The sequence below is a fragment of the Meriones unguiculatus genome, chromosome 4 (assembly GCF_030254825.1).
Source record: "Meriones unguiculatus strain TT.TT164.6M chromosome 4, Bangor_MerUng_6.1, whole genome shotgun sequence".
NCBI classification, from domain to species: Eukaryota; Metazoa; Chordata; class Mammalia; order Rodentia; family Muridae; genus Meriones; species Meriones unguiculatus.
The window spans coordinates 93,483,598-93,508,332 of record NC_083352.1 but is presented as its reverse complement, the minus strand read 5'-3'; the positions used below and the strand labels follow the sequence as shown (position 1 = coordinate 93,508,332).

Genomic DNA, 24,735 nt, shown 5'->3' with positions numbered 1-24,735 from the left:
GGGGGTTGTGTGTGGAGCTGGCTCTCCTCCTGTGGGACCCTGAAGAAGAGTCTTCGTTTCTCTGAGCCTCGGGTGCTCAGGAAGTAGTGACTGAGTAGCCACCTTGTGGAGCTTGAGAGGTTTGTTTGGGGCAGCACAGGTGCCCGTCCTGGCACATAATAAATGCTCATTTAAAACTCCCAGGATTCCTGGGCGCCACTGTGACATGCCCGATTTGGATCCAGCAGGCACAGCCTAGACACAGAAGACACATGGCTGCAATCCTGACTCCAGGCCATCCCAGCCGGCTGGGGGAAACCTGAGCCACCTCCGTCCCTGGCAGAAGCTGCCACAACCACCACAGCCTCTGGAATGAAAGAAAGGTCAGAGTCTAGGGAAGCGGGGCTGGCGCGATGGAGGGAGGGCTGCCCGGGGGCTGGCTAGCCACCCTCACCTCTCTCCTTTCCGCTTTCCAGGGGAAGCCTGAGCACGCTGAGCCCGGGTGCACCCGGTCCAGGGCTTGGTCTCTGGGCCCCCGGGCTGAGCCGCCTCCCAGCCTGCCCCTGGGGAGGGGCCACCTGGTGTCAATTAAGGCCCTGAGTCGCTCGGCCGCACCACGCAGGGCCGCTGATTAGAGCTGCAGCCTCTCCAGATGGGGAGCACAGACTGAGGGGCAACACCACCATGCCAGGGGGAGGCCTCGCAGGAGCCCGTGAGTAAGCAGGTGGGGGCTCTGTCCCCTGCGTGGGAAGGAAGCTGCGTGCGTTCGTGCGTGTGGGCACTGGGTATCGGGGAGGGGGCTCTTCCACCAGTTTGCTCTCCGGAGACCTTTCCAGACCTCCCAGCACCTTGGGCGCTCTTCTCATCGGCCTCACCTCAAGGAGACCCCAGGGGACCATATGCCATCCAGTGTCCTTCCTCGAGTCACGCAGTCACAGAGGACACCCCCACACTGCGTCTGAAGGAGGCATGAAGGGTGGACTAAGGGCCTGGCTAGGAGGGAGGCTATTTGCAGGAGTCCCTGACTCTCTCTTGGACACGCCACAGGGAAGACTATCTCGGCGCCAGCTTGGGTGGGCATTCAAGGCTGGGTTCCTACAACCTGCTGGCCCCAGGGCCCATGCTGTGGGTGGCCCTACAGGGGAAGGTGGCTGCACCAAAGCTACTGGGGAGGAGAGGGAGGAGGGGGAGGCCACGGCTCCGGATGCCATGTGTCCCGGGGCACAGAGGACCGAGCCCGGTCCTGGCCTTGCACCTGCCTCCAGGGCCAGCGGTTCAGCTTGGCAGGGTCTGTACTGCTTCCTAGCTCCTTGTGGGAAGTTGATCCCCAGGAGGGACAGCGTTTGGGGCAGGTGCCTGCTTACGGGACAAACCCTGGATGGAGGGAGGACGCTACCAAGTCCGGTAGGATGTGAGGCTGCTCATGTTTGGGCCTCGCCTATGGACCCTCGGCTCCTGGCTGGGAGACGTTTCTGTAGCCATGGAAAGGTTTTTGTGGTGGCACTACCCAGCCCTAGTGACTGGTGGTTCTGAAGTTGGAGGGCACCTGGGTAAGACCTAGGAACGAAAAGGCAGCTGTCTACACGGTGGAACCACAAAGCTTGTCCCTTGCTTTCCGTTTCTCTATTCGTGCAGCAAAACTTTCCTCGTGTGCCACTGACCTTGGGGTATGTGGCCCTCGGTGTGTATTGCTATAGAGTATCTGTCTCGCGCATCTTGGAGTCTCTCTAGAGAGTGGCTCTGATGGGTCAGTGACCAGTGAGCACTGCAAAGTGTCTTTCTGTGACCACGTGACCCTGTGACTTTCGGGTTGCGCTTGCCGGCTGCGCCACGTGGATATGGGCCTCTTGGCTGTGGTGCCAAGTTTCTGAAGGCTGCTCTTGCTGGTGCTGCCCTTCTGTTGGGCAAGCGAGTCCTGTGGGGGTTCAGCACCCTATGAGTGCACTGGCCAGTAGCTGTCCCCTGCCCCCATGCGTTCGTACTGGGGACTCAGTTGGCTCTCCCTTCCAGGCTCCTATCCAGCTGATGGCTGGACTTGAGGACCGAGCCCCTGGAACCTCGTCTGTGAGCCTGAGGCAAGGGGGAGGTGAGGTCTAGTCACGGAGAAGCCCCATTGCTTTCTGGGAAATACTGATCCTAGTTCATTTCCCCCATAAAAGTCTTCCCCAGCCTCCTCCCAATGATGACTTGGCCTGACACAGGAATACAGTAATGGATCAAGAACTTAGGTCACAAAAGCTTTCCTGAGAAGCATTTGCTCCCAGGACCAAATTACTAGGTAGCTTTCCCAGTTAAATCCTCTGCCTCAGAGGCTTTCATTCCTAAAGCCCACCATGCACTTGTTCATTGAGCATCTACTATGAGCCAAATTCTGTGATCACTGCTGCAGACAGCAGGATGCTTGGTGCAGACACGAAAGCATCTGCACTGGAGACTCCCCCATGTCTGGTCTGGGAGATGGCAGGTGCAGTAGCAGCAGAGGCAGGTTGAAGTCCCTTCTTGGGGTCCCCTTGAATGTTCCCAGGGTCCACTGGGAACCAGTGGCTCTCGGCAGAGCCCAGCATTCAGTTCACAACGGACCATAACAGACCCCTTAGCATTTTGAAAATATCCACCCCTAGGACAAAGTTCACACGCACCCTTGGCTTCACTGAGGTTTTCCAAGGGAAGGTGACTGTTTCACGGTTACTGCCTAAGCCTGCCTGAGGCACTAACTCAGGTCACTCAGGAAAGAGAAGGTGCATTTGGTGTTTCCCACAAGCCAGACACCACCTCGGGAAGCACATGAAATGACACACCGCTTGGGTCCCCCTCCCCCCAACAGCTCCCTCAATCCTTTCCCACCTGCTGTCTAGTGATCCAGGGACCACACCTGGAAACTCCAGAGCCAGCCTCTTACTGAGTTCCAGTCTCCAGCAGTGCTGCCTGTGTACTTGTGGGTGTGTGGGGTGTCCACTGGGGCACGGTCAAGGTGGTTTTCTGAGACAGGGCCTGCTGCTTCCACCTTCTCTATGCAGGATTACAGGCTGGCTCAGCCAGGCCTGGTATAGGAACACTTGCTTGTATGGAGCTAGTAATGGAGGGTGTGGGCAGCAGTGAGGGAGTGGGTGGGGCCTGCGGAAAACAACAAAAAGCTTTTCATACATTGCAGGCAGACATGGAAAACTTTTGCCCGAACAGAATTCTGGGGAAATTCTTCGTCAAAAGGTCGAATGTTCTAGATAAAGCCTGAGAGGTGGAGGACGGCCTTGTCCTCTTAGTCCCCATTTGACTTCTTGCCTTTAAAGGGTCTTGAGGTCTCCTGATAAACCCCCTGTGGTAGCCAGGCAGCTGACAAGTGCCAACCCAGCCAGGAAGACATGGCAGATGGTGACAGCAGTGACCTTGAAGTTGGAGGAGACCCTTACAGTACCTGAGAAAGGCAGACACAGGGGAGACAGACATGCCCTCAGACATTTGTTCCTGTAGTCCCTCAGCAAACAGCTGTTGAACTCCTGCTGGGTTCTGTGATCTGGGCCACATGCCAAGTAGAGGTCAGAACACAACCCAGCTGCTCCCTTTGTCACAGACGGGGTACCACGTGTAACGTGGCTTGAGGTAGTGGTCGGGAACTGATCGAACCTTCTCCATGGGGTCATGATGCTATGTAGGCAGGTGGGCCCAGCCCGTCTCAGCCAACACTGAAGCAGGAAAGGGATTGCCCAGGGTCTGAACTGTGGACGAGGGCTGCCAGAACAGATGACACAGGATACTTTGCAAGGCTGGGACAACCTCAACCTGGCCCAAGGGGCTCTGGGAAATGAGCTACATTTCAGCATCATGCCACCCAGAGGTCCAGACAGGTAGGCTCAGCACTAGGTCAGTTAGACACTGGCTCAAGATGTCCCCAGCTGTGAGGGGACACGGGCAGAGGGGAATGTCACTTTCCCTGGTAAGCCAGCCTCATTCATTTCAAAAGACACAGAGGCTGGGGCACAGCTGCCACCGAAGGCCACCTGTGTGCACACACACATCGCCCACCACCCTGGGTAGTTTATAGACGGAAGTGAAAGTGGTAGTTAGATGAGGGGACCCCGTGGGGCTCGCTGTTCCGATGGAGAAGTAAAGGAAAGCCAACGGGTACACCAGACTCAGCAAGGGAAGTCAGGGGGATGAGCAAGGAAGAGTTTGGGGCCTGAGTTCAAATGCCAGCACCCTCACTTTGTGGGCCATCGCTATTGAGCCAGCCCCTTGCTTCTCAGGGCCTGTGACTCCCTGGCTGTGGAGTGTGGGTGTCATGTCATGTCTCATGGCGTGGTGGGTGCAATTTGTGGTCCAGTGTCTGGAAGATGCAAAGGACAGTGTGAGAACACTGAGACAGGTCCAGCCACAGTAGCCACTTGGTGTGGGATAACTGGGGTCTTCTCTGGCCTGGACACAAAGTGCATTAGGGCTTTGTGTCTCAGGAGGATGTGAAGAGACAGTATGACTTAGTTCACTTTCTGTGGCCGTGATAAACACTGACCAAAAGCAGCTTAGTGAACATATATTTGGCTTTCGGCTTACAGTCCATCATCACATGAAGCCAAGACAGGAACCTAGAGGCAGGAACTGAAGCAGAGACCCCAGAGGAATGCTGCTCATTGGTTAGCTTTCCACGGCTTGCTCAGCCTGCTTGCTTTGCAGCCCAGGACCCAATCATTAATCAAGAAGATATAGGCCAGGTGTGGTGGTTCATGCCTTTACTCCTAGCACTTGGGTATAGAGACAGGTGGATCCCTAGAACCTCAGAGGTGGCTTGGTCTAAATGAGAAATTTCCAGGCCAGTCAGGGCTATATGAAATGTGATGATGATGATGATGATGATGATGATGATGATGATGATGATGTGGAGACTAGAAAGATGCTTCAGTGGTTAAGAGCACTTGTTGCTCAGGCAGAGGACCTGAGTTCAGTTCCCAGCACCCACATGGTGGCTCATGACCATCTGTCACTCCAGTTCTGGGGGCTCCGATGCCCTCTTCTGGCCTGTGCAGGCACCACACATGCACATGGTGCACATACATAAAACACAGACAAAACACTCATACGCATAGAAAAAATGAATCTAAGGAAAAAATAAAATGTCCCACCCTACAGTCTTGATGATGGTCCAGTCTGGTGAAGGCATTTTATTAATTGGGGCTCCCTGTTCCCAGATGACTCTGGCTTGTGACAGCCAACCCCAAAATAAGCAACACAGAATGTACATGGTGGGGCTGGCTCGGGAGGGGCTCGTTTTCAGCTGAGAGCTGGGGAGGCAAAAACCTGGAACTGCTCTAGCCCTGCCCCCTCTTCACACGTCATGCCGGCCTGGAGCACTGGCTAGAAGCCCACGTTGGCCGACTCTCGCCTGTCAGTCATCCATCCCTTCCACACACGGTCCCTCAGCGCCCGTCATACACTGGACCCCGAGGGCATACATGAGTAATGAGCAAGGATTCCCGGTGTGCACAGGTGGGGTTTCGGGACGCCAAGGACAGGGGAAGAAAGAGGATATGGTCAAGGTTGGAGAGCAGAGGGTCAGGGTGATGAGGACAGGGGTGCAGCGGGGACATAAGCAGAGTGGATACTTGACCTTCCAGAATCAGCTGGAAAAGGGCAGAACCCTCGGGATGACATGTATGTAATTGCAAGGGCACGGGGTGTGCAAGGATGTGTAGGGGGCCGGGGACAAGGTGTGAGATTGTGGGGAGGAAAGTATAGAGAATTGTGTGTGTGTGGAGGTGTGTACATGGGAGAGAAAGAGGTAATTGACAGTGTGTGTGAGAGAGAGGTGTGTGTGAGAGAGAGGTGTGTGTGTAAATGTATCTGTGAGAGATGCTTCTGAAGAGGTGTGTGATGATGGGTATGAGAGAACGCATGAGTGAGTACATGTGTGTGAGTACATGTGTGTGAGTACATGTCTCTGCGTGAGGTACAGCTGTGTGAGATGAATGTGAAGGTGTGTGACAGGGTTACAAAGGTGTCTGTGCATGAATAAAAGAACCTGAAGCGAGTATGAAAGCGTGGGGAAGATAAACACGTGTGTAAGCACACGAGAATGTCAGAAAGCTGGAAGGCACACACGGGAGGGAGGTGTGAGAGAGCTTCTCTGTGTGCGTGAATGTATGGGAAGGGGTGTGAGGATTTGTGTACATACATGTAGGAGCATGTGTGAGATGGGACTGTAAGAAAGCATGGGTGATGGTGTGTGAGAAAGGGCTTTGCGTGTGTGTGTGTGTGTGTGTGTGTGTGTGTGGATTTGTTTATATACACGCAGGACTGTGTGTGGTGAGACAGTGAGACAGCATGGGTGAGGGTGTGTGCTGGTGTGCCCGTGGGAGGTGGCGTGTATCCATTAATTTAATTGCTCGTTCGCTCCTTTACATGAAGATGGAGCCTTGCTACATAGCCCAGGCTGGCCTCAAGCTCACAACCTTTTTGCCCCCAAAGCTGAGATGTAAGTGTCCTACTATACAAGGCCCAGGACTCAGGTGTTTCATGCTTGGTTTACAGAAGTGGGAGGGCGTCTACGTGAGCCTGTGGGTGGAACCTGTGTCAAGTGCTGTGTGGGGTATTTCCTGGTGCTCACAAGCCTGTGCGGACGTCTTTATCTGGAGCCATCTCTGTGTCAATGGATTTTTCACCCAACTTTGGATTCTTGGACTCCAAAAAGAAAAACCCTCAAATCCCGTCTATTTCATCCTACCCAGCAATCCAGTTGGTGCCTAAAAAAAATGACCCATCTCCCATGTGCACAGCACCCTGAAGTTTGTAGTTTCCCCCTGGTTATTTACTCCTAGGACCCTCCCAGAAGCCAGGGAAGATGGCTTCCTCTCACTAACAGGCATGGAAACTGAGGCCCACAGGCGGAGAGCTGGGCAGTGGCGGCCTCTGAGTCACAGCGTGAGTGTGGCAAGACTGCAGCTCTGACCGCTGGAGCTGCCCTGTTTCCCGGAGTGTTTCCGTGTGGGGGGAGGTGTCTGCTGCAAGCCCACGTGGTTCTGGACTGTTCCCTTTCTCTTCTGGATTCTGTCAGTTCACTGTGCTGTTTTTTGATCCCATTTGTCTTGGTTTTCATTCCCGCCCACTGGGAATAGATGAGGCTAGAGCAACAGCTACTTCAACAATTTCAGTTTCCTGCTGCTGCTGCTGCTGCTACTGCTGCTGCTGCTGCTGCTGCTGCTGCTGCTGCTGCTCCTGCTCCTGCTCCTGCTCCTGCTGCTTCTCCTGCTCCTGCTGCTTCTCCTGCTCCTCCTCCTCCTGCTCTTGCTGCTCCCGCTCCCCCTCCTCATCCTTTTCCTCCTCCTTTTTCACCCTCTCCTTTTGTGACTCGGTTTAATTACAGAACACAGGATGAAAAAAAAAGAACAGCTTTTTTTTTTTTAATGTTAACCTGTTTCCAGAATAATAAACTGCAAAGGGATATTTGGTGCTTACAGATAAAAATATGAAACAAACGAACAAACAAGCACATGTGTTCAGTACGGCAAACCTGTGAGTAGAGAAAAAGAAACTCAAGGTCTGAAACCTTGTGGTGCTGACCAGTGGGTCTGCTGCCCACTGGACTCCTGCCCCTGCTGACCTTACCCTGTACCATGGGTGCCCAGTGGCTGTCCACAGTCCTCTGCATGGCCCCAGGGAGTGGGTGGAGAAGCACATCCCCAGCCTGGAGGAGGCTGCTATGCAAACTCTGAGGAACTCCAGATGCCATTGAAATTAGTTGTTGAGAGAACAGGAAAGATCTTTGACCACTCTTCTGCCATCTCCCTAGCCATCTGTGAACCTATTCTTTTGCCCATTCACGGCTCGTGCATCCATTCCTGCTTTACTGATCACTCACCCGTACGTTCATGTATCCATCCGATCCACGTGTGAATCTGCGCATCCATTCAGCTACCTGTCTGCGAGTGGGGTCTCCAAGGCTAGCCCAGGTCTAATGGCTTTAGTAGAGAGAGAAAAAAAAAAAGCAAAATAAAAACACAGGTGTAGTTCATGGGGAAACACCAAGATGGCCCCTAGAGATGATGTGATAAAGGTAGGGGACACGTCACTTGGGAATGGGCCTGAGATCTCTCTGCAGAGGGGACAGAAGGGGACTCTCTTTTCAGTTCCCCCTTCAATGTCACCAGCAGACTGTTTCCCTTCCACTTTGCACACCCAGCACCAATCCTCTCATTTGCCCACAAAGTGAACAGGGCCTAGAATTGCCCTTCACTTTTTTAACATATCATGGCCAGAGGGTCAGAGAGGTGGGTTCACCTGTCTGCAGGTTTTGAGCCTTTAGTTGGTGCCTGCTATAGTGTCTTTGGACAAGATGTGCCTCTGAAGGGCTCAGATCCTGACAGACGTGTTCCCCTTCTCCCCCTCAGTGTCACCGTGAAATGTCCTCATTACACTGTTTAAATGGGTGTCGGCAGACACGCTCAGTGAGTTCCCAGCCCTCCCGTCTCCCGCACTGTTCTACAGCAAAGGCAGATAGACACGGTAAACACGATTGCAATTACGCAGCCAATAAAACTTGCCCTCGAAATGCATGTGTGATGGGCAGCGTGTCGTACCGCTGCGACAAAACCATGGCTCACGCTGGAAATATGGGACATGCTGCTTTTTCTTTTTTTTAACTTTTGAAAGCTTAATTATCAATTGGGGGAGGTGTTGGGGGGAACGGTGTGGGTTTTTGATGCTTTTTGTTGTGTTTCCTTCCAGAGGTTCTTTCAATCACCGTTATACCCACCTCTGCTTCGGTGACTTGATTTTCTGCCTCATTCTTCTCAGTAGGATGTGAGTCCTCCTCATTAAGGTGTAGCTGATGTCCCATTCTCGGGCTTCACTGGGCACCAGCAGGAGCATTTCCACACAGCATCTATTCTGTCCTCTTGTCCTGGTGTGTTAATTATAGTGGGATGGCTTGGTACAGCGGCCGTCACAGGCACGATGCAGAATCCTTTCCAGAGTTCAGAAACAAGATCCTCATCAGTCAGTTCAAGAACAGTGGCTGCCTCTGCCTGTGGACTATAAACTCCCCAAGTGTGGCCAGCTGTTATTTATGCCCCAGGGGTCCCAAGAAATCAAGTTCAGGTGCATCCTACAATAATGGAGAGCATGAAACGATATACAGACTCCAATTAAGAGGTTTGGGGACACTCAGCGTGATGTCAGGAGGACTCTTGAGGCTAAATCAGAAAGAAAAGAGCAAAGGATGTGGAAGGAAATGGACTGAGCAGGGTGGTGCACACTGGTCATCTCAGCATTGGAGAGGCAGAGCCAAGAAGGTCATGAGTTCAAGACCAGCCTGGGCTATAGAGTGAGATCCAGGAGGGAAGGAGAGAGGGAAGGAAGGAAGAGAAAAGGAAGGAAGCAAGGAAGGAAGCAAGGAAGGAAAGAATAAGCAGGCTATGAGCCTTGATGATGACACCCAAAGAATGGGCTTGAGTATTGGAAGAACCAACAGACAACTAAACAAAGGGAAACCTGCACAGCTTCCCTAGGCCTGCAGGGATCTGGGCTTGGCTCCACCCCACTTGTCTGATCCTTGGTTGCTACATGGGCTAGATGAGAATGAGAACACGATTGGCAGCAGAGTCGAGCGAGTCAGGCAGACACATGCGGAGTGATCAGGAGGCCCACAGCCTCAACCCTAGCTGTATACCTTACTGGCTGTGTGGTCTGGGCTTCATCCCTACACGCAATGAGAAGTGTGTTTCCTGGGTGGTAAATGGGAGCCAAGAGCCATTCCTTCCTTCGCCTGTTGCCAGTGTTTCACAGGTGATATCTGCAGGATATCAGCTGTGCCTGGAAGCTGTGGGCTTGCAGGAAAACTGTCAGCACAGCCCCTCCTGTACTGTGGAGTCACTGAAATTCCCTCCTCAGTCTGTACTGCCCTCCTACCACCCACCCGGGCCCTAGGCGCTGCAGATGGCAGGTCCTGGGAAAACTCACAGATGCCATGACCTCACCGCTCTTTTCTAACACACTTTCTCATCTTAATCTGTGGCATAAACCCCTCAGAGCAGTGGTGTTGTGGGGCACGAGCATGTGCGTGCGTGCGTGCGTGCGTGCGTGCGTGCGTGTGTGTATACATACACACAGAGGCCAGAGGCAAATTGTCAGTGTCTTCTTCAATGGCTCCCCACTTTATTTTTTGTGTGTGTGTGACAGGGTCTCTCATGGAGCCTAGAGCCGGACCTAAATCCACCTATGTCTGCCCACCCCCAACCCTAGGTTTGCAGAGGTGCACCCCCACACCCCGCTTTTACATGGATGCTGAAGATCCAAGCCTTGGTTCTCAGAGCCATGCTCTCGATGCACCGGAGTGCAATGCTCAGGACTGCACATGAGCTGTTTTAAAACAGTGTGATCCACAGCTAACCACATTCCTCAAATATGCAGACACAGTGCGGTAGCTTGTGTTTGTGTTAGTGTGTTAGCACATTGAGTAACAGGAGCTAGCTTCGAGTCTAACACTGTCATTTTGTGTCACTGCTGTGGGTGTATGCCTATAATCTCCATACTGAGGAGGCTGAGGTGGGTTACAAATTTGAGACCAGCCTGGGCTACAGAGCGATATCCACCCCCGTCTCAAGATTAGACACTAACAAATAGCAAGCCATGTAATCTTGAAGTAGGGAAGCATATCAATATCTCAAGGTATTTACTGTAACTAAAAAGATGGGGAAATGCCTCCAAAGTCTTAGTTCTTCGGGAGACAAAGACACAGGTACTGAAAATAGTCCTGTGGCTTTGTCTCTTTAAGGACGGCAAATGCTAGTTTTCAGGAAGAGGCTACTGTGAAATAAAGGCACAATTCTTCCTGTCCATGTTCACGGTCCCTCTGAATTATGTCCCAAGAGTCCATCATCCCTGTTGGATGATGAGAGCCAGCAGCTCACTACGTTTATCTCTACTTGAACACCCAGAGGTTTTCCTCTGGGAACAGGCACACAGGTGGGAGTGATTCGTTAAGATGGAAATCTTAGAGGAGGGAGGATGGCTCCGTGGTTACAGCACCTCCCATGCAAGTGTGCGGTCCAGAGTTCAAATCCCTAGAGCCCACTGTAAACATTGAGTGGACATGGTGAGAGGGACCCAGCCCTCGGGTTTAATTAGGAGACCCTGCCTCAAAGGATGAAGAGCCATCAAGGATGTTTAAAAGCATCACGTTCTGTCCTCTGCACACACATGTGCCACCCACACCTGGAAACGGAAAGTGTTCACCCTGCCCCCAGCCCCAGCTCTTCATTTCTAGCTGTTCCCTCTGTCTCCACACCATGCTGACACTTGATGTCTATCAAGTCACCGGCCCAAGACTGCATCTCTTGACATTCATTGCTCCATCCACCCAATCTAGGTCTGTCACTATTTTTAGTTCCACACTGGTTACCGTGGCAACTTTGAGAAATGCTTTTACACTCTTATTCCTTACTCTGTGTCACAACCGGAGATGTATTTTGGCTCCTCACCATTTCAGAGGTGATGCAGAAACTCCACTTCTCTGCTCATCTCTTTTCCCTGCACTTCCAATACCAGTATCCGGAACTTGTTTATTTCATTACATTTATTTATTATTTATTTGTATGCCTCGCTCTACCGTTCCTTCTCTTCTTCCCTTCCTTCTTCCCTCTCTCCCTGTGTGAGTGTGTATATGTGTACTCAGAACCGCACAGGTACTGCACCACATATGCAGAGGTCAGAGGACAATGTACAAAAGTCAGATCTCTCCTTTGATCTCCATGTGGATCCTGGGGATGAAACTCATATCATTAGACCTGACGGCAAGTGTCTTACCAGATCATACCAGCCTGGAACTTTTGATGTCTAGTTCCTGTCTTAGGGTTACTCTTGCTGTAATGAAACACCACGACCAAAGCAACTTGGAGAGGAAAGGGTTTATTTGGCTTGCACTTCCATATTACTGTTCATCACTGAGAGAAGGCAGGACAGGAACTCGAGCAGGATAGGAACCTGGAGACAGGAGCTCATGCAGAGGCCATGGAGGGGTGCTGCTTACTGGCTTGCTCCTCATGGCTTGCTCAGCCTGCTTTTCTTACAGAACCCAGGACCACCAGCCCAGGGATGGCCCCGCCCACAATATCTGCACCCTTTCCCATCAGTCATTTAAGAAAACACCTTACATGCTTACCTACAATCCTATCTTACCAAGGCATTTATTTGAGGTTCCGTCCTGTCAGATGACTTCAGCTTACATCAAGTTGATGTAAAATGATCTAGCATAGGTCCCATGTTCCTGAGAGAATTACATGCTCCTAGAAAGTATAGACTTGGTTATGTTTCTTTTATATCACAAAGTAAAGTGCCCGGCTTGTAGGTTATTGCGACTAGGTGCTTTGCTCCATGAATATAGAACATGGCCTGGAGAACAAGTAGGAGGATGCAATAAAAGCTTGATCCATGTAGGTGGTGGTCTAGAAGGATGATAGACAAATGGTAGATAAATGGACAGAAAGATTTGTGAGTTGCGATGTATGGATAAATAAATGTGTAGGTAGATGCATGAATAAGATTAGATGGATGGACAGTTGTATGGTTATATGGATGGTTGTATGGTTATATGGATGGACAGTTGTATGGTTATATGGATGGTTGTATGGTTATATGGATGGATAGTTGTGTGGATGGATGGATGGATGGTTGTATATATATATATGAATATATATCTGAATATATACATCAATGCATGTATATATGGATGGATGAATGGATGATGTTTGGATGCATATATCTGTGGCCAAATGCATAGATGGGTGGATAGTGTATGGATGGATGGAGAAGTAGATAGATAGGTGGATATGTGACTATATGGATGGATGGATGGATGGATGGATGGATGGATGGATGGACAGATGGATATGTGGATGGATAGATGTGTTGATGGATAGTTGGGTAGATGAATTATGGATAGATGACTGAGTGCATTGGTCCAGGAACACTGGAAAGGTTACTATCGTCCATAATTATGTGCTTCAGTGATTGTCTCCTGGGGTCGGGGCCTGGGTTTACCATGAAGACTTTATGGAAGCATCTTCAGGGATGTTAATGGCTGTTGGGATCATTAACTCGCCTCCTGCCAGCATCACTAGGTTTTCAATCAGACATAAAATGGTTCTGGAAAGGGGCAGAAGACTGGACTGACAAGCATCACATGGTAGCCACTGCTGCTTTACAAAGTCCAACATATTGACCACATGAGTCAGTTCCCCAGCATCCTTTCACTTTCATCTTTAATGATTTGCCCTGTGTGTTATGGGAGCCTCGTGCCTTTTCCTTTGGGAAGTTTTCTGTGGGCTATAGTAGAGGATGTATATAATGTATACAATGGCAGTCTCTCTAAGAAGTAATTCTTTGGAAAAAAAAATCTCTGCCACCGTGGAAACTTATAGCATGATAACTCTGCCTACTCCAACACAAGAATCCCCTTTGTGCATCTGTTTGCACCAAAAATAGAGAAAAGTTAAAGAGTTATAAACTGAAAGATAGTTCCAGAAACTCTTAGGCACTTACACCTGGTCCCAAGGATGAAAGGACACAATCTAGAGAAACAATGCATCCAGACCCAGACAGAGTCTAAGGCCTTGGAAGTTGGGGTTCAGATTCAGTGTAGAACAGTGCCCATGTTTATTCCCTGGGCACATGACTTACAGGATGAATGGCAAAATCTGGTATGCCCCAGGAGGAGTAGATTCTGGTAAGTTAGACTGGCTCCATCTCCCTCTGCCATATCCAGGAGCATACGTTGAAAGAGTTAGGATGATAGGGCATAATGGAAAAAGGAAGCTATCAGGACCTTCCCTTTGGGGAGTGTCTGAGGAGGATAGACCCACGTTGTAGGACTAAGGCACCAAGGAATGCAGTGAGGAAACAGCTCAATGCTTGTCATGCTACACGGAACAAAGGCTGCCCCTGGAGGAATGAAAATTGCTCTTACAGGTTTGTTTGTCAGGACTCAATATCTGGCACCTCCTGACAACAAACGCTAACCACAAAGGGTGCGGGCATGCCGGAGCAAGTGTAAAGGCACCTGATGGGGTTAGAACAATAGGCTCTTAGATGCTTGCTGAACTTACTGCTTTTGCTTCAAAAGAAAAGACTGTAATAAAGTTGATTACCTCTTTCATTCTGGATGCTGAGAAACAGGGCTAAAATAGGTTAAAAACAATCTGTGAGAAGACCATACCACTCTTGAAATGAGTAAGCCTGCTTGCAGCATTGCCTGTGATTAAGCTACTTTGTAAAGAGAGAGTATAAAAGGTGAGTCCTTCCCCCCCCCCAGTAAACCCTCAGGTATCCTGATTCACCCTCAGATTCCCTCACGGATCCAAACCTCCTCTTTGGGACCTGGAACCCTGCTGGAGCTGGACTTCAGCACCAGACTCCAGGTCAGAGATTCCAGGCATTGAACGCAGGTCATTGTCAGCCTTGGTAACAAGAGTCTTTACCCACTGAGTCATCGTGGCAGCTCCAAAGACCCCTGGTTTTTCTCATCTAGACTCTTTAATATGTTAAAGGCTCAGAGCCTTGGTGGCAAAGTCAAATGCCACTTAGGCCCAAAGTCCTTGGTGAGCACACCCTTGGCCCTGGCTGAGTCCCTTCTTTCAGTTTTGCTCCAGTGATCGGCAGGACAAACCCATCAGCATTTCAATCCCTAGCTCAGCATGTTTTCTCTTCCCCTCACTTTGCCCAACCTGCTTGATGGGGACAAATTAATCATATGACAATTACAACAGATTATATATGAAAGAGGGTTATCAGATGGAGGTAGAGAGAAGGAGAGAAGGGAGAACAAGACATGATGGGGAGAAAGAGAGAGGGGCACCCTGACAGAGAAAGAGGAGAGGGCCAAGAGAAGCCAAGAGAAGGGAAGCAAGAGAGGAGAGAGTAAGAAAGGGGAGCAAGAGGGCAAGAGAGACCAAGAAAGGGACCGCATGGCCAGCTGGTCCCTTTAAGGGGGAAGGTAACCACGCCTTCCATGTGTGGCCACCTGGCCAGTTGACATGATGACATAAGTTGCTAGGCAACCCAGGAGCAGGTTTAGTTCCAAAATCCCAACACTGCTCCTGTGGAAGCTGGTCTCCCTCCTGTCTGACTTAGACACCGCTCCTCCCACCAAACCTTCCCTGGCCCTCCAGGGCTATATCCCATAGTTTCTTGTACTCATCCCTTTGGTGGCCTGTAGCATACTGGATTGGGAATATTTACGGTCTTGTCTCCCCCTCTACAATGTAAGCTTCTTTAAGACGCGATTCACACGCTATTCAGCAGTAGGTCCTAGCAGTTCCTCACAAAGTGCCTGGAAGCTAAAAAGGATTCAACCAAAAATATTCATTGTGGGTGCATAGTAGGTGGGTGGGAGGAGATAATCACACACATACATATAGATTGGGTGGGTGAATGGGTAGATGGGTAGGTGGAAAAATAGTAGAAGGAAAGGGAGGGAGAGAGGGTTAGATGGGTGTGTGGATGGGTGGGTATAAGGAGGGAGAAAGGGTTGGTTGCATGGGTGGGTAGATGAATGGATGGTAGGATAGATATGTGGATGAAAATAGAAATGTGGTAGATTGGAGATATATATATATGTATATATATATGGATGAATGGCAGAGTAGGTATGTGAGTGGATGGATGGATGCATGGATAAACATATGAGATGGTTCCAGAGATAACTGCAAAGTTTCCTGGTTGGAAGAATGGGCATGTGCAATCAAAACCCTTGACTGGCCCCGTTATGTACATCCCTAAGGTCCTTGCTCTAGTCCCAGTAACCGAGGGAGGTTCTGTCATCAGGAGCCTACCACAGAGGGCCTCTGAAAGACTCTACCCACCAGGGTATCAAAGCAGAGGCTCAGACTCACAGCCAAACTTTGGGCAGAGTGCAGGGAATCTTATGAAAGAAGGGGAAGATAAAAAGACCTGGAGGGAACAGGAGCTCCACAAGGAGAGCAACAGAACAAAAAAATCTGGGCCCAGAGGACTTTCCTGAGACTGATACTCCAACCAAGGACTATGCATGGAGATAACCTAGAACCCCCTACACAGATGTAGACCATGGCAGCTCAGTCTCCAAGTGAACTCCCTAGTAAGGGTAACAGGGGCTCTCTCTGACATGAACTCAATGGCTGGCTCTTTGATCACCTCCTCCTGAGGGGGGTTGGCAGCCTTACCAGGCCACAGAGGAAGACAATGCAAACAGTCCTGATGAGACCTTATAGGCTAGGGTCAGATAGAAGGGGGGGAGGACCTTCCCTATCAGTGGACTGGGGAAAGGGTATAGAAGGAGAAGAGGGAAGGAGGGAGGGGGCTACAGCTGGGATACAAAATAAACAAATCGTTATATATATATATATATATTAAAAAAAGAATGCTCCTGGGGATGAGCTACAGTTCAGCGATAGAGTATAGTTGCCTAGTGAGGTTCTGAGTTTAAGTGACACCACAGAATGAAGAAAAGGAGGGGGAGAAAGAGGAGCAGAAAGAGAAGGAATGGGAGAAAGAGGAGAGGGGGAAGGCCATTTTCCTAGAACATTTGTGGAGTTTGTAGTTTGGGGTCTTGGTGTTGAAGGCCTGCTTATGATCGAGATTGTTCCCTTCACTTTCTTTGAATTTCTGATTGAGCAACAGTATCCCAGAGCTCTTCCTGCTTCACCATCTGTGGTCGGGGCCCAGGATGGGGGAATGGGAACTCACTAGCTCCCAGGGGCTTTGAGTCTGGGGCAAGTACTGGATGCAAGTGTGTGCGCATCAGTGACACTGTGACAATGATAACAGTCACAGCCATTGCTGCCATTTACTGGCTAAGCTGGAGAAAGAAAGGTGACCCCATGGGGAGAAGGAATGAGAATCGAGCCATGATGAGCTTTAGCTACAGCTGACTTCCCTTCATAGCTGAGGAAAGGGATTCTTGGAGGAGCCGGCATAGCCTGATTTCTACCTACCTCTGAGAGCCAGACTGTCAGCCACCCCACAGCCTCTGGAGCAGTGTGAGGCCGCTCACACAGTGGGACCAAGAGCACCCAAGCAAGGGAAGAAGGTGGGAGCCACTCATCCCGGAGAAGGTGGGGACATTCCACCCAGGAGGCGACTTCCGGATCTGGGGACAAATGCTCGCAGATTTAGAGAGAAATTGTCCTCTGGTCTCTGATGTCTCTATGCCTGGCTTGCTGAAGACTCTGACCAGGGGCAGGGTGGGCATTCACTAGCTAGGTCACCTTGCTCCATCCTCAGCTGTGAGACAGCAAGGCTGGAGCCCAGCTTGGGAATTAGTCATCCTGAGTTAGATTCATGGCCCTGGGATGGGCATGGGGCAGGTAAGCTCAGCATCTGTCTTCCAACTGGACCTCGTTGGCTTCCAGAAACTGAGATATCTACCTTGCCAGATTGTTGCTGGAACAGCGTAGAGATGGTCAGCCTGATGCAGGAAAGGGCTCCTTCAGGGGAAGATCCCTTCTTCTAGGCCCTGGGTCTAAGCAGACCATATAGATCACTCTCAGATGATCCCTTTGTATAGAGCTGAACCCTCTGGGAACCTAACAATAACAGGAAAAAAATGCACATATACCCTGAACCATGTGTGCCGTATCAGGGCATTTGAAGACCAGAGTGCCTGTGCCCAGCTCATACCTCTGGGGCTGAGAGCTAGGGTTCAAGTCCAGCAGGTTGTCATAGCATTGTCTTGACCTGGGATTTGGGAGACCCAATGTGCGTGAACAACCATATTTGAAGCCAAGTGAGAAAATGCTCTAGGTCTGTGTGTGGATTGAGTGAAGTTACCACTTCCTCCAGTGACAAGAGCCCCCCCCCCGCCATGTTCCTCCCAGCAGGCTTTGGCCTCTGGGTGCATACGTATCTTCCTTTTTAATTTTAAAGGCTCTGTTCTGTACCTTTGCCATTTATGTAACAGCGTCTTGGTACACACTGTGAACCAGTTAGAACAGCTGAGCAAGTGAGGGCCGGGTCTCCAGTCTCGACCATCTCACGCAGTGATCTGTATGTGGGTGTCAGGATCCCCTTGAACCTCTGAGCGAGAACCACACAGGCATGTGCCACCCCTCGTGTGTGTGAGAACCTTGCCTGCTGCCTCCTGCTCTGCTGCTGTGGGGCACCCCCTGCACCCTCAGCCCCTCCAGTGACCCGGGACCTCTGTATCCACGGTCCTACTTTCTCTGAGGGTGTCCACACCAACCCCCCCCCCCGGAAACTGTGGCTAGCACCAGACCCTTCCACACACTCTGTTCCTGTGCCACACACCTAGACTAGCTTCATCTGTCTTTTCTGTATCTAGATTTTCCCTGCTTAGCACAAAGTCCTCTCTGTTCCTTTTTGCTCGTAAGCATTTTTTTTAAGCAAATGAGGTCATGAACCCTGACTCTCCAACTTACAGATGAAGATAACTAATGCTGTTAGGTGAGGTCACTCGTTTATAATCCTTTACAAAGGGATGCAGTTGGGATTTGAAGGCAGGTCCACTCAGTCCTCAGGGCCAGTTGTCACGCATACCCCAGGAACAGTGTCATAAAATGTTATCTTTCTTGGAGCAGAGCTCCCAGGCTTAGATCAGAAGTGGGGTGGAACAATTGGGACCACCCTAAGAACTAAGAGCTAAACGTCTTCATCCTGGAATCCACAGCCCCGAGGTCCTCCAGGGTTTCCTGGGCAGAACTTCTCAGTTGGTAGTTCGCAAGCAGTTTTATTCACGGGGCAGGGAGATACAGAGCAACAGCACATGGATGGTTGGTTGTGTCCAGGAAGTCAGAGACTGTCTGCTGGCAGGAGGGACCAGTGGGCGGTGCATTCCTCTGTAACTTGTCACTTGATGTTTTTGTCCTCTGGAAGGAGGGGTGCAAATAGTGGGTTCTTGCTGCCATGACTTTGATGGCTGGAGAGCAATGGACCCCGATGACAGTCCAATGGCAATGTTGTCCTCTGCATAAAGCCACCAACGCCATGAAGAGGGAGTGGGGTTCAGCCCTGTACCCTCAGGGTTGTTTTCCTGAACAATCAGCCCTGTCAGTCAGAGTGTTTGCTAAAGGAACACTGTCACCATTGTCCTCCCCACTGGCAGGGACATAGGGATCCATCAGGCATGAAGAGAAAGAGGAGGTGGACCTCACTGTCATTAGGCTGTTCATGCCTGGATATATTCTTAGCCAACCTCTTCTTAAGTTCAAGAGGATCAGGGGTCACCTAGTACATGACTGGCATCTCTGGGCATCCTTCCCCTTCTAAAATGGGGGTGGGGGTAGTCGGAACGTGTGGTACCATCGATTTTAAAGAAGTGAGTTCATTTCCTGGGTCAGCTGTGCCAGTCAGCTTCATGTCACTGTGACAAAAGATGTGAGACAATTAACTTAGGAGGAGGAAAGGTTTAATTGGGCACAGGTTTGGGAGGGTCCATGGTCGACTGACCCATTACTTTGGTTCCAAGATGTGATGTCACATCAAGGCAAGGGCGTATTGTGTACAAACTGCTTGTCAAACAGCCATTATCCAAAGAGAGCAAGGAGGGGCCACAGTCAATCTCATTTGGTTCCAATGACCCAAAGGTCATTCCCCCAAGACCCTATCTGAAAGGCTCTGCTCCCAATACAGCATCCCCAGGGACCAGGCCTTTAACACACTGGTTTGGGGGGGACTTTGTACATCCATGCAATGGCAGCTGCCAAAACACTCCTCCACAGGTTCATTCAAGAGCGGCCCTCCTCACATGTCTAGGGGCCGGAAGTTCACATTCAAAGTGTAATAAATTTGGATTCCTTCGGAAGGTCGAGAAGCCACCTCTCGGCCCGCTCGTAGGTTGGATTGGAGAGAGGGGTAGAGCAACTCTCCTGAGGCTTATACTTCAGGACGACCATGTGGGGAACTGGATGGGAATGAGACAGCAGGCATGACAGGTCAGAGGCATCCACGGAGTCATTTCCTGGCAGGAAAGGGTGGTGAGATAAAGCCTTTGAATGGGGGCTAAGGAATTGGGGTTAAAAATGGTGCTGGTTTCACTTCTCAACTTGGACCTGACCTCCTGTTGGAGAGAGCACGGGGTGGTGGGGGGGTGGAGGGAGGGGGTTAGACACTGCCCATCACGAATCCAGAACATGCAAGGGCTTGTTGGGCAAAAGCATGAATTAATTTCACCCTCTTTAAAATAAGGCCTGTTACCTACATCATTACTGATGTCACAGTTCCGAGGACATCTACTCGTAAGACCACAATGATTTAATGAGTCGCGGTTTAAATATAAACTGTCCCCACATCTAAGACTGGCGTATTGGAAGCTTACTCTCTAGCCGGTGATGATGTCTGCAAGGTTCTGTGGCTTTAAGGGGAGGAGGAGCTAACAGGAGGAAGTGGCTCACTGGGGGCAGAACCTTGGGGGTAATGAGCAGGTCTCCCTCCCTCCCTGCCTCCACCCCTTTTCGCTATCTGCCATGTTGTGAAGAATCTTTTCCCTCAAAATGATGTTCTGCCTAAGTGCGCGGGTCCATCAGCCAGGAGCTGAGCGTACTGACCTTGAGCTGAATGGATTCTTCTTCCTTTCAGCTGTTTCTCGGAAGGGTCTGCTCATATCTGATAAAGCAACACTTGGGGGAAATGCGGGCAGAGGGGTCACACCAAGTCCCATTCTCCCTCCAGCATCTCCTTCATGCCAAGCATTGGGGACCCAGGGACAAGATGTTGTCTCCACGCTTGGCAACATCCCAGACTAGCTGAGGGAGGTATTATGCACAAGGGAGTAGAAGAAGTGATCATGCCTGGACAGGAGCCTCTGGATGTCCTAGGGAAGAGCAAATTCTGTGGATGGGACAGGTGGTGAGAACAGCCCCCACCGGGATCCCCAGCCCCAGCTGCCAGCCTGGACATAGGGCAGAGTAACATGATCAGGCCTGGAAATCTCTCCCAGCCTTGGAAGGGTCAGGGTGTGTGATTGTGTGCACTGGGACAGGGCACAGTCACCTAAATAGCCCAGGTCACAAGGCAAGTGGTGCAGGGAAGGGGCTGTGACAGCCACGAGAGTCACGAGATTCATACAGAAGGAACCTGAGCTGGACCTGGGCCATCCTGAGAAAGGGCAGGGTGAAAATAGCTCCGGACTGTCTGAAGCCATAGGCTGGTACGTGCTCCGGGCTGACGGCACCTTTCAAAGCACGGCCTGTGCTCACTGCCTCTGAACTTTCTGTGCTCCGCCCAGAGAGTGTACTTTATGTAGTGAAACCCAGAGGCAGAAAAGGTGCCCATCCAGGGTGGAGCTAACACGAGCTACAAGCAATCAGTGGCCACCAAGAGAGGGGCAACCTGTTTCCTCTGGGGACAGGCCCCTCATAGGTCATCTAGTCCCAGTGGTCAGCCCTAAACACATGTACATACCAACAGAACTAACGGCAATGCACTCGCACATGCGTGCCCACACCACACACACAAGTCATGACTTTGAGGCAGAATGGGGAGACACCAGGGGAACAGGAAGTGTGGAAATGATTGGAATACAGAGCTCCTGTGGGAAAATCTTCAGAAAGATTTAAAGTAATAACCAAGAGATCTAGTTGCCGCCACAGACACACGGCCATCGAAGAAGGGGCATTTGCACAAATATCAGACACACTTCATGAGTGCAAAGGGAGTTTGATAATGAGTGCCAATAATGCTCAAACACACATGCACGTTTACCCAAGAGCAAAATAATGCTTTGTGCATTTTATTGACACATGGCAGAGCCTGTCTGTGGAGAGCAAAGGTGGAAGATGGTCCGTGGGAGGCTGGTAATGTCAGTTTACCTCCTCCAGGGAGCAGCCATGTGGGCGTGTATTTGACACCTGGAGAAGATTTTTTTTTCAACAATCCTCTCTTCTATATGACAAAATTATTTTCAGTAATCATATTATAATAAGTATTATTTTCACTGTTTTTTTGGTTTTAAACCATTCATTTAGGAAGAATAAATTTCAATGTTAAAGATATACTCAAACCCAGAAAACAGAGCAGATATCAACCAGAGATTGCTCTTTAACACAGAAACAAAGAAAAAAATGTAGCTCATGACTCATACCTACTCTTAAATTTTAAACACAAATTTTCAACTAGTGCGGAATGACAGAAATAACTGTAGCTGGCTTCATGTCTCAAATCACTATTTGTCTAGAATCTTCTGTGTAAACATAGAAAGTACATTATTGCAAAGACTGAAGCCTTTGGCTGAGGTTTCATTAACTTTGAACAATTCCAAACTGTTATTAACTTGCAAACTTTTGTTATTACATTTATTTATTGTGAGTGTACGAATCTGTGTGCATGTCTCTCTGTGTGTGTAGCTGTGTCTCTCTTTGTCTGTCTGTCTGTCTGTAAGTCTCTCTGTGAGAGGGAGGGAGAGAGAATGAGAGATCAGAGGAAACTTGGAATAATCCGTTCTCTTCTGCGATGTAGACCTCAGGAATTAAACTCAGGTCATCAGGTTTGGCAGCAAGCGCCTCCACTTGCTAACCCATCTTACCTGCCTGCAGCTTGCAAGCCTGCGATAGAGTCCTGCTTTAGCTTGGGCAGGTGTGTTGGGGACGGGAGACTGCTGGAAAGTGCCTGATAGAAAGGTGTCCATTTGAATCTCCTGGTAGAAACAGAGCAGCAAGGCAACACAAGTTTCAGATCTGGACAGATGAAATATTTAGTGCGGCAGGGAGGGGATTTCAGAATCCTGCGATCCTTTAACTTGCCGGTGCATGGTGATGAGCGAAAACACACAGGCCTCTTAGCTGTTGGAAGCTTCTGGCAGGCAGCTAGACTGCTTATTACCTGTTAGTGTGAAGAGAGGGGCCTCAGCTTGGCCACCAAGGTTCTAGCATAGGGAGGCTGCCAGAGACCAGGCTGATTAAAGGGGATCTCAGCTTTATCTTCCTAGGCTGATTTTTCCAGCCTAGGAGTTAAAAATGTGTTGGACGGCTAGCCTAAGATCTAATCCTGACCTGTACTTCCTTCAGCCGCAGTTCCCCCCTCTGTAATATCATTATGCAGTTGTGCAGATGACAGGAGATATTTTATATCAAATACACGGAAGCACCTCCCGGCAGGCTGTAGGTGCTCAATAAAGGCTAGCCATGTTTTCAGTGGGCAGTGCACACAAGTACGCACACGCGATGTAATTTTAAACAGCGTGCATCCAGAGGGGAAAGGCCAAAAGCCACTGAGGCCAGCTGTTAACCCAAGTGAAGGAGAGAATACGGGATTGGTCACTCTTGTTAAAGTCTAACCCTTCTCTCCTGAGGCCAGGAGCAAAGTGGCCGGTCTCCTTGGGCTCCAGCATCGCCCCTTTCTTCAGGTTTGAGGCCCCTAAGACAGCTGTTTCCTGGCTTCCGGAAGTCTCCAACATGACCCAAGAGACATCTGTGTTTTCTTTGAATAAATTTTGCCTGGGAGTGGAGGAGGGGAGCAGCAGGCTGGGGGCAGGGCTGGGAGCCTGCAGTAATTAGGGTGGAGTCTAGGGATGGAGAGATTGAACAGGCATCTGGGCAGGACCTTGCCTGACGGGCCACTCTCTGCCTCCCCACACACTTCTCAACCTTCTGTCTGTCCATTTTCTATCTTTTCATCTGCCTGCCTTCTGTCCATCCACGCCTCCTCCCTGGCTTCCATTCACCAAGTAACAGCAATGTGAACAGAAGAAGACACTGGGAACATGACTAAAAGATCAGCAGAAGCCGGCTACCTTTTTCCATCCTCTCTCTGGCTGTCCATCCTCTAGACCTGCCCCCTTCCCTCACCCACCCTCTACTTGAATTTGTGTGATGTCAGCCTGACAGGCTGAACCCACCCTTCACAGCTGCCCAACTTGGTCCGTGGTGAGACTCACTGGGGTCCTAGAAAGACTGCTTATACCCTGGTGATTGGGAAAAGGTCTACATTTGGGTTGAAGAAAATGCCCATCTGCGGGCAATGCAGAGGAGGGAACGGCTCTCAGGGAGGCCTGGCTACCAGCTTTGGATGGGCACAGAAGAATGGAAGGCCTTGGGTGCTGCCAGCAGCTGCCAAGAGCCTGGGTACCTTAGAACTGGGCGTGGTGGCACATGCTTGTGTTCCCAGCGCTGGGATGTCTGGTACAGGTTTGAGAGACTGAGGCCAGCCTGGGCTGCATAAAGAGACCCTGACTTGAAAACAATTGGGCAGGACAGCGTAGCATTTTGTTTTTTTTTTTTTTGAGAAATCCTAGCCTTCATCTCTCAAAGCTCCTAACATATGAAGAAAGGAGGGGTCTCCCAAAGGGTTGAAACCCTTGCCTCTGAGCTCAGAGGGCATCGCACTGGCAGCCACAGTGTGAGATGAGGATGGGGACAGGGTAGATGCCGTTTCAACCTCCAACAACAGTGCTCTGCAGTTCGTGCCCTCTGGGGCAGAAGCCACGGGTGACTTTAGCAATGGATTGTCCTCACAGCTGTGTTGGAGGGTACGTGGGGATATAGTGACATCCCACCACCAGCCTCTTCGACTTTGACCTGAGGCTGGGTCATTCTAAGCAAGGAGGTAGATATCAGCATTTGTTTTGAGATGGGTCCTTGCTTTGCTGTGCAGCCCAGGCTAGCCTAAAACTCACCGTCCTCCTGCCTCTCAGCCTCTTGGGCAATGGGATCTCCGTGTGTCACCACACCTAGCAGGGCTTCGGTTCTCAATTTGTCAGCTTCATTTTTCAACATTAGCCTCCATCCCCAGCCCTAGACTCACTTGATGAAGGCTTAGCTGTCATCCCCAGGTGAGGCCCCAGCTGTGTGA

At 50.4% G+C, this 24,735-nt stretch overlaps 1 protein-coding gene across 2 annotated transcripts in view; it reads left to right on the top strand.

Annotated features, from left to right (window-relative positions):
* The first annotated feature begins 233 nt into the window (after positions 1 to 233).
* Positions 234 to 24,735, top strand: part of Nos1 (nitric oxide synthase 1) — a 174,168-nt gene continuing 149,666 nt past the window's right edge. The window contains exons 1-2 of one of the 2 annotated variants that reach the window (XM_060382531.1): positions 234 to 362; positions 456 to 691. The gene's annotated coding sequence lies outside the window, so the exon portion shown is untranslated. Of the gene's footprint in view, positions 363 to 455; positions 704 to 24,735 lie in introns of both variants that reach the window. The other variant, XM_060382530.1, reaches the window with a different exon arrangement.